The sequence below is a fragment of the Camarhynchus parvulus genome, chromosome 4A (genome assembly GCF_901933205.1).
Source record: "Camarhynchus parvulus chromosome 4A, STF_HiC, whole genome shotgun sequence".
In the NCBI taxonomy this organism is placed as follows: Eukaryota; Metazoa; Chordata; class Aves; order Passeriformes; family Thraupidae; genus Camarhynchus; species Camarhynchus parvulus.
This window is the reverse complement of record NC_044600.1, coordinates 11,547,778-11,560,521: the sequence shown is the minus strand read 5'-3', so window position 1 is coordinate 11,560,521 and position 12,744 is coordinate 11,547,778. Positions and strand designations below refer to the sequence as shown.

Here is a 12,744-nt window from a genome sequence, read left to right as displayed (position 1 = left end):
TAGTGCTTCCAGATCACTTTAGATTTGAGGCTTTTGTCCATTACAGGATCTTCCTCTTTGCTGTTAAAATGCCTTGTCCATTCTGGCATTAAATAATATTAGAATGGGAGAGGGAGATGTTCTTTCTTACATGTCTCCCTAGTTAGTTGCAACCTGAAGTTCATTTCATGCTTCTCTGCTGAGCTTGAAGAAGATAACTGCTCATCTCCTGGAGCCCTTACAAACTTCTGAAAGACCTAGTTACCTTTATTGTGGTAAATTTATTTATTATGCACTCTGGAATGTTTCTGCTTGTGTCCTTTAAAACCTTAGCATTCAAAATGGTCAGTGAGAAGAACCTTTTAATAAATTCAAAACTATTTCTTTGTTGAGGGTTAAAAAGTTTAAAATCTTTACCATTAGTGAGCCAAACTGAATGAAAACCAACTTTCCCCCTGTACTGGAGAGTGTTTCATTTAGGTATATGCTTTACAGTGCCTGATCAAGATCAATGAGCTTGTACAGAAAATTTCCCCCTGAGGCTAGGAATAAGGTGATAGCTTAAGAAAATAGTTTTGTTCCTCATAGATTTTTCCATTCTCACAAATCAGACAGGGCTGTACACTTAAATACCTTTAAAACTGGTTATATGATTCCTGACTGCATTCTGTGAAAGCTGAAGTCAAAATACATGAAAAGTGATGAAAATTAAAGGGAACTGAAGTAATTTCAGTGCAGTATTTACAGGTTGGCCACATGCTGTGGAAGTTTATACTAGGCTATTTAGAGGACAGATCAATAATTTTCAAGATGAGGAAAATGGAACTAAATGCAAACATGTTTTTTAAAAAAAATCTTCAGAAGCACATAAGTTGCTTTAAAATCAAATATAACATTTAGTGCATATTGGATTTTGTTACCTTTTATTGAAAATCTTTTTTTATGCTTTCGGTACCTAAAATGTTTCCAGGTTGCTTTATTTTTTTAAAATAGCAACCAAACTTCAAATATAATCACTGAAATGTAGAGTTCATATGAGAATGTACAAAAAAGGTGTTCCCTTCTATCAGTCATTATATTAAAAAAAAAAAGAGAGGGTTACCTGTGATTAGTTTCCTTCTTGTGGTCAGTCTTTTCAACTGTGGGGCTTCCAGAGGAGAGCATTTGAGGAATAAAAGAAGCACCATTGAAATGTCCATGGGCTTTGAGAGTTTGGAGCTCAATGGGCCTCCCTAGGAAGGATTAGAAACCAGGACATTATAGCTTGCTGCAGCAGTATCTGGGCAATAGGCTGCTGCAGAAGACGTGGCAATTCCTGAAAGGGAAAAACTTACTCAGGAAAGGCAGAAATTAATCAACAAATTAGGTAGAAATGAGACTAGGCTCTGCTGCAGAAAGTGGAATTTGACCAAAACTTCCAGTTGACAATGCAGTCAGATGACTGCTGACTTCATTTTCCTTTGACAGTTTTCAAAAGGGAGGCACTTTCATTCAGTTATTTTGAAGATACAGTGTGGATAAACAGAACCAGGTTGTTTGTCTAATTAATTAATTTTTACTCTTTTCAGTACCTTCTGTGTAATTGTGGCCCAGCTTTCAGTCAGTAAAATGGCACAAAAGAGCAGCTGTTTTTGAATACTCTGGTGCTTAGCAATCAAAATATCCACAATTCCCTTCACACATAATTTTATTGCAAATATGCTGAACAGTCCTTGGGATCACAGTAAATAAATTTTGCTATTTCTAGTCATCTCTTGTTGTATATCATATCCAATGTGTGGCATGCACATCTCTATCTGCATACAGTAGTGTAGTTCCTTTGAAGCAGCATAACGATAGTTCATCTAGAAATCTGGAGTGAACAAATTGTTTCTTGGGACACCCCCACCCTTCACTTTTTTGGGTCTGGAGCCAGAAATGGTGTGACCATTTTGAGCTCTGTAGGTTGTTGTGCTGATATTGCCAGTATGTTCTAAACAGGAAATTTATGTGGAATGATTCATCGTTAATTGGATGCATCTGCCTAAGTTCTGAGGAGGGATGAGAATACATATAGTTAAAAAAACTATTACTGCATTCCTTATAAAGTCTACATGTTAAATTCAATTTTCTCTGCAGTTATATCAGTGAAACACAAGGGAAAGGATGTGTATTATTAAAATCTTCTACAGAACTTTATGGAGAGAGAGATTCAAACTTGGTGATTTGTATTTTATTTTACTAGGAGGTAAACCATGTCCAAATGTTCTACAGTGTTGCATATTACATTTTAGAATTAAGAAATGTTACCATGGCTAAAACAGTCCTTTAGACTGAATGTGTTAAATTGACTATCCCACCTGAATACATAAAAATAAACCAATCCAGATTATGAAAAATACCTTATGTTTTACAGCCCCTTCAAGAAAATACTCTGAACTTGGAAGCAGGTTACCACAGAATTTCATAACAGGTTGATAAATTACTTTTTCATGTATTCTGTACAGCAGTAAGACTTAGGTTTTGGCACTGAAGTTTTAAACTCCTGCTTTTATAAACTTGAGATATTGAACAAAATAGTTTCAGCTCTTTATTTTAGTTTTAGTTTATCTAGTTTAGTTAAGTTAATCTGTTTCATAGAATTTGATGTAATATTTTATGCCTATTGGATGTAAAAGTATAGGTGCATAAATTTTTAACTCTGTGTTGGTTTAGCCCATCAAGGCTAGAATATGTATCTGGGGAGGAGGGTAGTAGAGAACAGGCAGGTGAAGGGAGATGTTACATGGCAGAGTCTGCTGTCCCAGGAGAAAGTAGTAAAGAGACTCCAAGGCTTAAGTGTATTAACCTAATGGCTGAAAACTGGGTTTAACCCACCTTCCTTTAACTAGCATAGACCTGTCTCTGCTGACTGTATGATGTAATCAGTTTTTTTGTTGTGTGTTCTACTTACCACTCCACCTGAGGGCAATAGGACTGCTGACACTCAGCTTAGATGTGGCTGATCAACAAAAGAAAACAAAGAGAAGCTGGGGATGAGAAGCACAAGATGGAAGGAAATGAAACGTACGACCCAACTTTCTCATAACTGAATTTGGGTGTACATTCCATATGAGGATTTGGCTACTGCTGGTGTCAAGTACTGCTCTGTCCCTGTCAGCAATTTCAAGAGTCCCTCCTTGTTGCTGCAATACTGCCTGCTCTCTCTGTCAGAAACACTAACCCTTTCTTCCTGTTCCAGATTTTACCATCCAACCATAAAATAGCAGTACAGCAAGCTAATTTAAAGGGTGAAATTGAAAAATATTTGATAACTGGTCACATTAAGATTGATGCTGGCTGTACTTGCTGAAGACTAGTGACAAGTTTTTGTTCAGACAGGACAACTTCCTTCATGTATTTAGTTGCGTTTACTACTCTAACCCTGTAATCAGTCCCACAGGTCAGTGCTAACTTCCCAGAACCTTTACTGCCAAGCAGTGTTGCTGTGGGTGTAGGTAGTCATTACCATTGCTCCAGAGCAAAGTATACTCATTCATCTGACTGCAATTTTTTGAACTGCAGAGTTGGGGGAATTACATGTTTTTGACAGTTGTTGTGGCCTTCATTGTTGACAGAAGTCATAGGTTGAAATAATTTGTGCAAATAACATCTCATGTAATATTTGAGAGCATATTGTTGCTTCTATGTTCCCCACTGATAATACTTCGCAGGCTGTCTTGCTTTTGACTTTGATTTATAGTATACCACTGCTGAAAGTTGGCTTTTTAAAATTCTGTTAATACACTGTCTGGTGGCCATCAGTGGAAAAGTGCCTGATAATTGTGAGATGAAGCTTACATTATCATGCTTGTAATTAAACTCTGCAGAGAGCAGTGTAGGTTCATGACAGCCTGAACTCACCAGGGTTATGCTGTTCTTGTACGTTCAATATTGTTTGTAAAGTCAGGGAGCTTCCTTTCCATTTGTATGTGTCTGTGAAAAGCAGGTGCCTGCTGGTCTCCTCTGAGTTCTCAGGGTTGCCTTACTGAAGTAGAGGGCACAGATCTCCAAGTGAGCAGAGTTTGGGCCATAGGTGCTGACATGATTCTGTGTCCAGTTGAGTGGACAGACAACCACTGTGTACCACAGGGCATGTGAGAAGCCAGTGGCAATAACCCTCTGGAATGAGTAACTCCCACCTCCCACTTACAGCAAGTTGCAGTCATGAAGGGTAAAATTTTTAGGGGGCTTCAACCTGTAAAATCCACTGAGTTTTAAAAACAAAAATGCCCTACATGCTGACAACCCTTTTGGTGAAAAAATGCTTCCCAATAGCCACTCTATTACGGGTAGAGAACAGTAAGGTCTCCCCTGAGCCTCTTCTTCTCCAGGCTAAACATCTCCAGTATAAGCAGCTCTCAGTTACACCATCACATTCCCTTACTGCATTACAAGGTTCTGTAGGAGTGATTTCAGAACATCCTGCATTCCTGGGGAGGTAGGAAGTGGGGTGCCAAACTGACACTTAAGAGGGTGTACTGAGTGCTTTTCCCTCAGACCAAGGATCCCTGGGGGCTCCCTGGCCTAAGGAGAGTTCAGGAATGCTGAAGAGGTTGCAGAGCTGCTGTTCTGCTAATTTGGGCCCCCCTGGGTTGGTGGTGGACAGTGTTACTGTGACATGGGCATCACTCAGTGCCCAGTATAAGGCAGGTTGTGCTCACCTGCCAGGCAGCAGCAGAGAGAGGAGTTTATTCTCATCCCTTTGTAGCAATTTCATATCACTAGAACTTCTTATCAGAAGAGAGAGATGTGTGACCCAAAGCTGTCTTTGAAAGACATTTGGAAATACCTGAGTACTGAACACATTTATTACATACAAATGTATATTCATATATAGCATATAATATAGAGAATATTTGTGTTCTGAGTCAGAACTGAGGTAAAGTACATTAAGGCAGTTCAGCATTCAACTTCATTTTACAAATTAGAAGATACATAGACATATGTGTAATTTATGATGGTGTTGCCCTCCAGAGGTATTAATAATGTTGTATCTCAGAACTCCTTTTTGTTTTCAAAAATGCTTTTGTTAAAATATAAAATTAAGGTATTAGCACTGTGATCTTAAAGTTTTACTGATTACCTCTGTTGAAACTGTGGTAAAATTATTTGAACATATAGAGATTTTATAATTTTGTACTGGCTCGTGGATTTGCCTACCATATCATCTGTATATAGACAAAATTTTACTGAAACTTGGAGCTTTTCATATTTCTAAATTTTATCCAAGCCAATAAAAGCTAGTTGCTTTGAGTCTGCCTGTAGACACTGACTTTACAAATAACAAGCACTTTAATTTGGATAAATCCTAAGATTTGTTCTAGTGGAATATATGTTTATTAGTAAAATGGTTTGTGATGTAAACCCACAATAACAGAAAGTCCAAATGAAGTATATAAATCTGAATTTATTGAGCCAGACTTAGTTACTCTGTGTGAGTCAGTTCAGTAAATAGGTCTGTAATGATTTTGTGCACACAGTGCCAGGTTGTTACTGCAGGGATCTGTTGTTTAACAGAGCTGTTTGCTGCCTTCTCTCAAAGGGCAAAGCTAAATACCATACTGCCTCTTTAAGTGGAAAAAACCCCAAATTTTTGTTTTAATGATGGGTTAAATGCTTCTCCTTATTTTGTTAGGAAGGAAAATCTTGTTTAGAAGAGAGGAGCATGCCCTAGGGAATACATGGTTTTTGCATATTGCATGTGTTGAGAATGTAGTCATTTGCCTTAATTTTTTTATTTATTTAAAAACAAACAAGCAAAACAAAACTAAAAACCCTGGTTTTGTAATTGTTACTGTATTATTCCTGAGAAAAACCTTGCTAGACCCTTGGACCTAATGGTAGATGAGTCTGTTTCCTTAGCAACACTGCTTGAAAGAAAGCAAAGGAAAATGCCACAAATGGAAGGACAGTCCTTAGATTATTATCTTTATGAAAGGAGGAGAGCATAATGATGCTCTCCCAAAGCTTTTTCAATAGAACCAGGGTTATCAAATATTGATAACCATTTTACGGTTTTGCTGGGAAAACTGAATTATAGAATATGAATGCTTTGGCACAGGAGAATGTATTACTGTGTTTTGTAGAGTGAACTTAGTCTTAGAGTTGACTGTTTATGAAAGATATGTGAAAATCAAAGTAAAATAAATTTTATAATTAAAAATTACTACAAAATTGCTGTATCTGTATAAAATGACTCAAGGAAGTTTAGAGGGCATTTTGCTGAGACAAACTTACTGTCCTAAGTTTAAGGTCTCAGCAGTAGAATTTGGTGTAACTCAGTAAATGGCCATATTTGAAATACTTATTTAATCTGCTCATTTAAAAGGCATGCATTAAAAATTGGGAGTTTCAAAAATGTACTTTTATAAAATGCATACTTAGAAAAAGACATGCTCAAGCAAGATAACTTTAATTAGTTAATGTAACTTGTGGTATTTGGAATAAATCAGATGTTGCTGGAATTTGATTGAACTGGTGCTCCCCAGCAGTTACTCAGACTTTCCAGATGGGTTTCAGGGAGGAGCCATCTCATTTGTGACTCCAGTCTTTCCCATGATGATCTTGCATTTCATGTTCTTCCCACACAGTCTGCTATTATGTGAACAAAACGATATATGCCCTGTAAGTTCAAAGACAGAGTTCTTGTTGAGTTGAAACACTAGTTTGCTTCCAAGTCAGATATTTATTTGTCTTTGGATATTACTTGACAGAAGTGTTTGGGAGGGAGGGTGGAGGTAGGGGAACTGGCCACCCTGGCTTTCCTAAGAAAACTCTATAGTGCCATGACTTACTTTTCCTTTACTAGTACAGGTAGCTGTTGGTACTTTCATGGGTTTTAGTCAACTTTTTAATCTCGTTATATGGTAGTCTTAAGGGGAACATCATCAAAACATTACCTAAAAATCTTTTATAATGACATTTGCTTTCTTTTGAGACTCTTGGTGACTTACTGATTTCTGACGTGCTACAAAGGTGTGCTATGGGCCAGTGCTGCAGAATACAAGATGGGACTGTGCTCCCAGCAGGCAGAGGCATAGTGCTCTGAGACACACTCCACCTAACGTTGTAAAGAAAGGATTTGTCTATTTGGAAACAGGACAGAATGGAAAAAGTTAGTATGGAAGTTACCTGCTTGTGAGTGAGTTTTTCTGTCTGTTCTCAGCTCAGCAGGTGTTAATTTTTAATATAGAGCAAGGGATGGATGTTTTCCACAACTTTCTTGTAAGGGTAGTGAAACATCCCACTGCACAGACTGGCAAGTGCTTATGTGTAATAAATATGAGACATCCCAAGTAAGACTCTGAGAATTGAGGTGCAGCTGTGGTATATTACATAGCTTGCCCAGTAGAAGTAAACTTGGGCTCAAAGAACTGTTTTTTACTGAAATCTGATGTTTCAATACCAGTTAGCAGAGATTAGGCAAGGTCACAGGAAAAAGAATTGTCTCATGCTTACAAGCTGTTAAAATCTTTAAACTCTGCAGCTTTGTGTGGGAGTCACTGTGGGAAAGGAGTCTATTAAAGTTTTCAGTCTGTCAGCACCTCCTCCATTTAGGTGTTTTCTGATGCTTCCTTTTAAGACTATAAAGAAGAAATAACACAAACTGGGTGTGGGGAACTGGGCTTCAAAAGCCCTTGTTATCCCTGTTCACTTTGACACAAAGGTGTTGAAGCTTTTGAAATTGTTTTTTACCATTTTCCATAGATCAGAGTAATGAGAGTTAGAATGCTCTTGTAAACTATAGCAGTGTTTTCTGGAATTTTTAAATAGTACTGACAGATACCTGTTTCTAAAATTTGTTCCTGTTGACACCAGGAAGAAAGAAGTTATATCCTTTACAAGAGCTGTGCAGTTAAGATGGAGGAAAAGCTCTTGGAAGAAGAAGAAATAGCCTATCCACTGCTTGGAAGTCTACAGGCAGCCATATAAATGCTGAAGAATGTCTGAAGACATCTGAAGTTAAGCACATTTCTGAGGTAGTCCTAAAGTCTTAGAGGCCCAATGACTGCACTATTTCAGCTTATATCATGTGTGTGTTTGTGAGCAAGTGACCACAGAGTGGGGAGGGAGAAACAAAACACAGGAAAGTCTTGAAAGACTTCTTGAACTTCAGAGTTTACAAGTGACTGGACTTTTACTCCATTTCATCTCCAGTTCATTGTAGGGGTATATATACTTACCTGAAAATAACCAGGTTTTTCTTTTCTAACATTAATTTAAAAAATATAATATTAGGAACAGAAGCACTCCAGGTTTGTCTCTTTTCTTTGAATTGCAGATGCACTTTTCAGATTCTGCCATTTTCAACTGTACTCCTTAGAAAAATGTATGGAGTGCTGTATACACTCTAAATGAGTGTATATTTGTGATAGCCTTTATTTTAGAAACAAACTGAATGTACTTTGTTTATTTTTTTAGCTCTGTAAATAACTGTGTGTTGATGCAGTTCACAAAGCATCAGATGCTGTGAAAGTATGTGAATAAACCATTACCTAGTAATATTTGTTGCATAACCAAAAAATATTTCTAATCTCAAAGATTCCTACCTTTGAGTTTTCAAGACTTTTAATTAAAACTTTTCTAAATATAGTTATAATTTACATGTGGAGAATAGCTTTTGATCATGGTGGAGAAGAGCTTTTTTTGGCCATCAGTACAAATTTCTGTAGGACTGGTAACACTCAGTTCTTCAGGCAAGGATATTTTCTGTGGGGGAATGGTGACATGTGCCTGTGTCGTAAATATAATACGTAGGCTACAAAGTGTCAGCTCACATGCTTAAATTTAGGTTCCCTGTTCCAGTGCAATGCTATAATCTTTATTTCTTAGTGCAGATTACTTGCATTAAAGGGTCAGTTGTCAGGCAAGCAGTCTCTCAGGTTGGAGAAGTACAGTATATAAATAACTCCCACAAGAACTTGGGGAACTGGTGCAGATGTTAAGAAGTGCTCTGCTGAGCCTGGGTACAGCTCCTGGGAACTTCTCATCTGTCAGAAGCTGCAACCCCAGCTTCAGTGAAAGAGCCCTTTGTGATCCTGGCAATTACTAACAGTTGTGATTTAAGTCTGTATATTAAATCAGGTATTGCAAACTTCTATCAGCAAGGAATGGTGACTTTTTATTTTTACTGTATTTTTCAGTTCATTGGAATTCCCTTAGTTCTGATTCTACAGGGGAAAAGAAGAAAAGCTCCTGTTTTTTTTTTTTTTAACAGTACAGCTTTCTGTTACTTCTAGTTCATGTAATTGTATGAATTCTATAATACCACAAACTGAAATAGTTGTCAAACTTCTTGTAACATGCAATTAGTTTGCTACTTTAGATACCAGCCTAATTGTGAGTAACATTCTCAGTGCTTTATTGATAAATAAGAGGCAGATTAGAAATACATTCACACTGGTACATTCAAATGGTATTTCTTACTTCAGGAGACTCTTAATTTCTTTCATTTAATATTGCTAAAGTGAATAATGTAGAATAAAAATTATTTAGTATGTAATAAAAGGTTAAGCAAGTATTTTCTTCAAATATTGGCTTATATCCCATTTAACTGAAGAGTCAATGTAAAACCAAAGTATAATATACTCAATTGTACAAATGTTGAAAGAGAGATGTCTGTATGGAAAAAAATATGTTCTGTGTGCATATGTGTATAGCTTCAGTTTTTATTGAATTAGAGTTAAAAGAGCTGCTAGTGTTATCTCTAGGCCAGTTACTTCCAGGTATTGTTAAAGCCCCACATGTAATGTGTTCGTTTGGTCATGAAGAAAAACTGCTTGTTATATAAGTGAACACAAAGAAGGAAAAGGAGAAATGTAATTTTAAAGTAATTGAGAGGTCATTGTAACCTTGGTTTTACAGCAGGGCATCACTGCTTTTCACCAGAAATATTTTACATGCTCTGTCAAGAAATTGATGCTGGTTTTGTTTGTGTTCCAGAAACTTCTGCACGATTTGCAAGCTGGTTAGCTGGCCCTTTCTCATCTGTGCTGAGGATGCATTCTGCAGTTTGCTCACTTAGCTACAGAGAGGCTTTTTCCTTTGACCTAGACTGCTAATCCCTCATTGCAAAGAGCAGCAGCTGTGCTTTGTCTGTGGAGGTCTCTGCACCGCATGCAGCCTCGTTGCCAGAGCCACCCCTCTTTGTGTGCTCAGCTTTTTCAGTCACTGAAAGGGTGGCTTTCTGGTTTGTTGCTCAGAAAACCCTCTTCAGGTTTGTGGAAGTCTACAATGCATGTTCTCTTTTTTTTTTTTTCCCCAAAAATGTGAATTTCCAGGTGCTGTTACATATGATTTCACAAGTCTGTGTTTGACTAAAGCATTCCTGACATTCAGGAGATTAAACATTTCATGAGTCGTTTTTTAAAAAGGTGATAATCTATTTCCTTTTAAATATTATCCACTTTAGACCAATGTGTTGAATTGTATCTCTAATGGTATGATTATGACTAAACCAGTATTCTGTGTGTCCCCACTGTATCCTCATTTAACACTGAATAGTTGGGCTTCAGCTGGTCTTGGTACAAGTCCCATAGTTAAACATATGTGGCAATGCAAGATGGTTGTGGTAGTTAAAAGCTGAATAGACACATGGACAGAACAATCCTTTCCTGGTTTAGGCTTTACTGCAGTGAATGGCAAAACTCTACTACCTTCAAGGCAGAGGAATTTGGCCTGTAGTTTCTCTAAGAAAATGTGATTTAAATGCATTCCTTGAATACTTGAGTTAAGTTTCTGAGGCTATGGACAGATGTAGCCTAACCTGGACCTTTGCCTTTATTTCAGAACTTCTTTTTCATTCCACTTCAGCTGTTTTTATTTGCTACTCAAAACCTGGTTTAGAATGAAAAACATATACAGAGTGGCAGCTGGCAGACTTGGAACTGAATGTATTGTTTAGCTGAGCTTCCAAGCATTCTGTTGCTTGGGCATCTTGACCTTAGATAAGAGGGGTTTGTGAGTGCCCCATCCAGGCAGTTCTGTAAGCTGAGTAGGTTGCAGGAGGTACAGAACGTGCCACCCCAAGCAGACAGAATTGTGACAGGAATCTGGAAGGAATAAAAGCATGAAATCGTGACCCACTCTCATGAGTGAGAGAGAAGTGGCAGAGCTGCTAAAAGGAGAATAAGAAGATGGCTTACAGACAACTTCTTTGTGTGTGGAAGGTAGAGGGAAGCAAAGCTTCCAGATATATAGAATGTGTTTATGTATCTAAAATATACTCTATTCATAGCTTCATCATAGCTTGATCTGCTAATGCGATTCATATATGAAATAAAAACCTGCATACATACAAAATGAATAGAAAAAAGCCTTTTTTGTTGCCTTAAACAGGAATTGAATTCTGTTGATCCAGCAGTTCTGATGGCTGCATTCTAGAATAGCATCATGATAGCGGGAGCGAGTGCCTAGAAACCAAAAGTCTCATGAAGTAAGGAGAGACCATTTCTTTCCCTGAGGTCTTGTTACATGTGATGTGCCGCAAGGGACTCATCTTGTGCTTATCTTTTACTGTATTTATAAAAACACAGAATTAGTAAGATGCTATGAGCTCATTTATCATCCTCTACACTGTCAGCACTCAGATCTGCATCCCTCTGCAGATGTACTTACAGGATGTGTAAGAGATTGTTTAGCTAAAAACCAGTTGGTTTGAACATAATCCAAGTTGAGTTGTGATACTGATGGAACACATCTTGGGAAACAAGCCAGGATATTATTCTGTGTTCTGTGTTTTGAGTCATTGTATTCCAGTCTGTAAGGCAGTGTGGACCTTGGGTTACTCTCAGTTTAGGTGTTTGTTGAAGAATTTCAAGGCTGGATCCTGTCACTTTTTATTTCTCAGACTATATTTGCTAATGCCTTCATATTTCAGCATATTTTCTTGTCTGAAGTTTTTTCTATGAACCATTTACTGCAACACCTCATGTAAGAAAGTATGATCAAGCAACCTGGTCTGGTGGAAGGTGTCTCTGCCCACAACAGGGGGTTGGAATTAAATGATCTCTAAGGTCTCTTCCAGAGCTATTCTGTGATTCTTCAGTATTTGTCCTTCTGAATTGATTTACTGCATAATGTACCATACCTTTTGCTTTCCTTATATTTAACCTAATTATATATATTTAATTTGTCCACTGTGATTTCAGAGTCCTGATCGAAAAACAGTTTCAGTGTTTGTGGCAAACAGTACTGAAACTGAGCAATAAAGATTCAACTATCATATTTTTATATAAAAATACAGTGTTTCTGGTGGCAGAAGAAATGTTGAGAAAATGAAGTATTCTTTTGTTCTAGAATCTCAGCAGCATAATTTAAAAAGACCCTCTTTTTTCAAGCTGCAGGAATTTGAAGATGTAAATGTTTACATTATCTTCCTGTATTTATATATAACTACATTGCTGACACATTTAGAAGTGTTTTTCTGTATGTACGTAAGATGAGGTCTTTTTAAAGTTCATAATAAATTAAAAATACCTCATTAATTTGTTCTTTTGTAAAATTACAGTTTGAATGCAGCTTTACGGGGGAGCAGTATTTTGTGAATTGCTTAAATGAGAGTTGAACTCTGCTATTATGTGGCCTCAAAGATTTTGTCTTGACTTCAGTATCTGTATCTGTTTTGTGGTAAAATAATGATCTTAGGTCAACATTGAGAGATGTGCTGGAGATGTAAAGAATTCTAGAGATTTCTTTTTATGTTCCTAGAGATTTGAGTGCTTAATGTTGCTCAAGCTGCGTGGT

The 12,744-nt window shown here is 37.3% G+C and overlaps 1 protein-coding gene across 1 annotated transcript in view; it reads left to right on the top strand.

Annotated features, from left to right (window-relative positions):
* AMMECR1 (AMMECR nuclear protein 1) overlaps nt 1-12,744 on the top strand; it is a 72,718-nt gene that overhangs the window by 34,546 nt on the left and 25,428 nt on the right.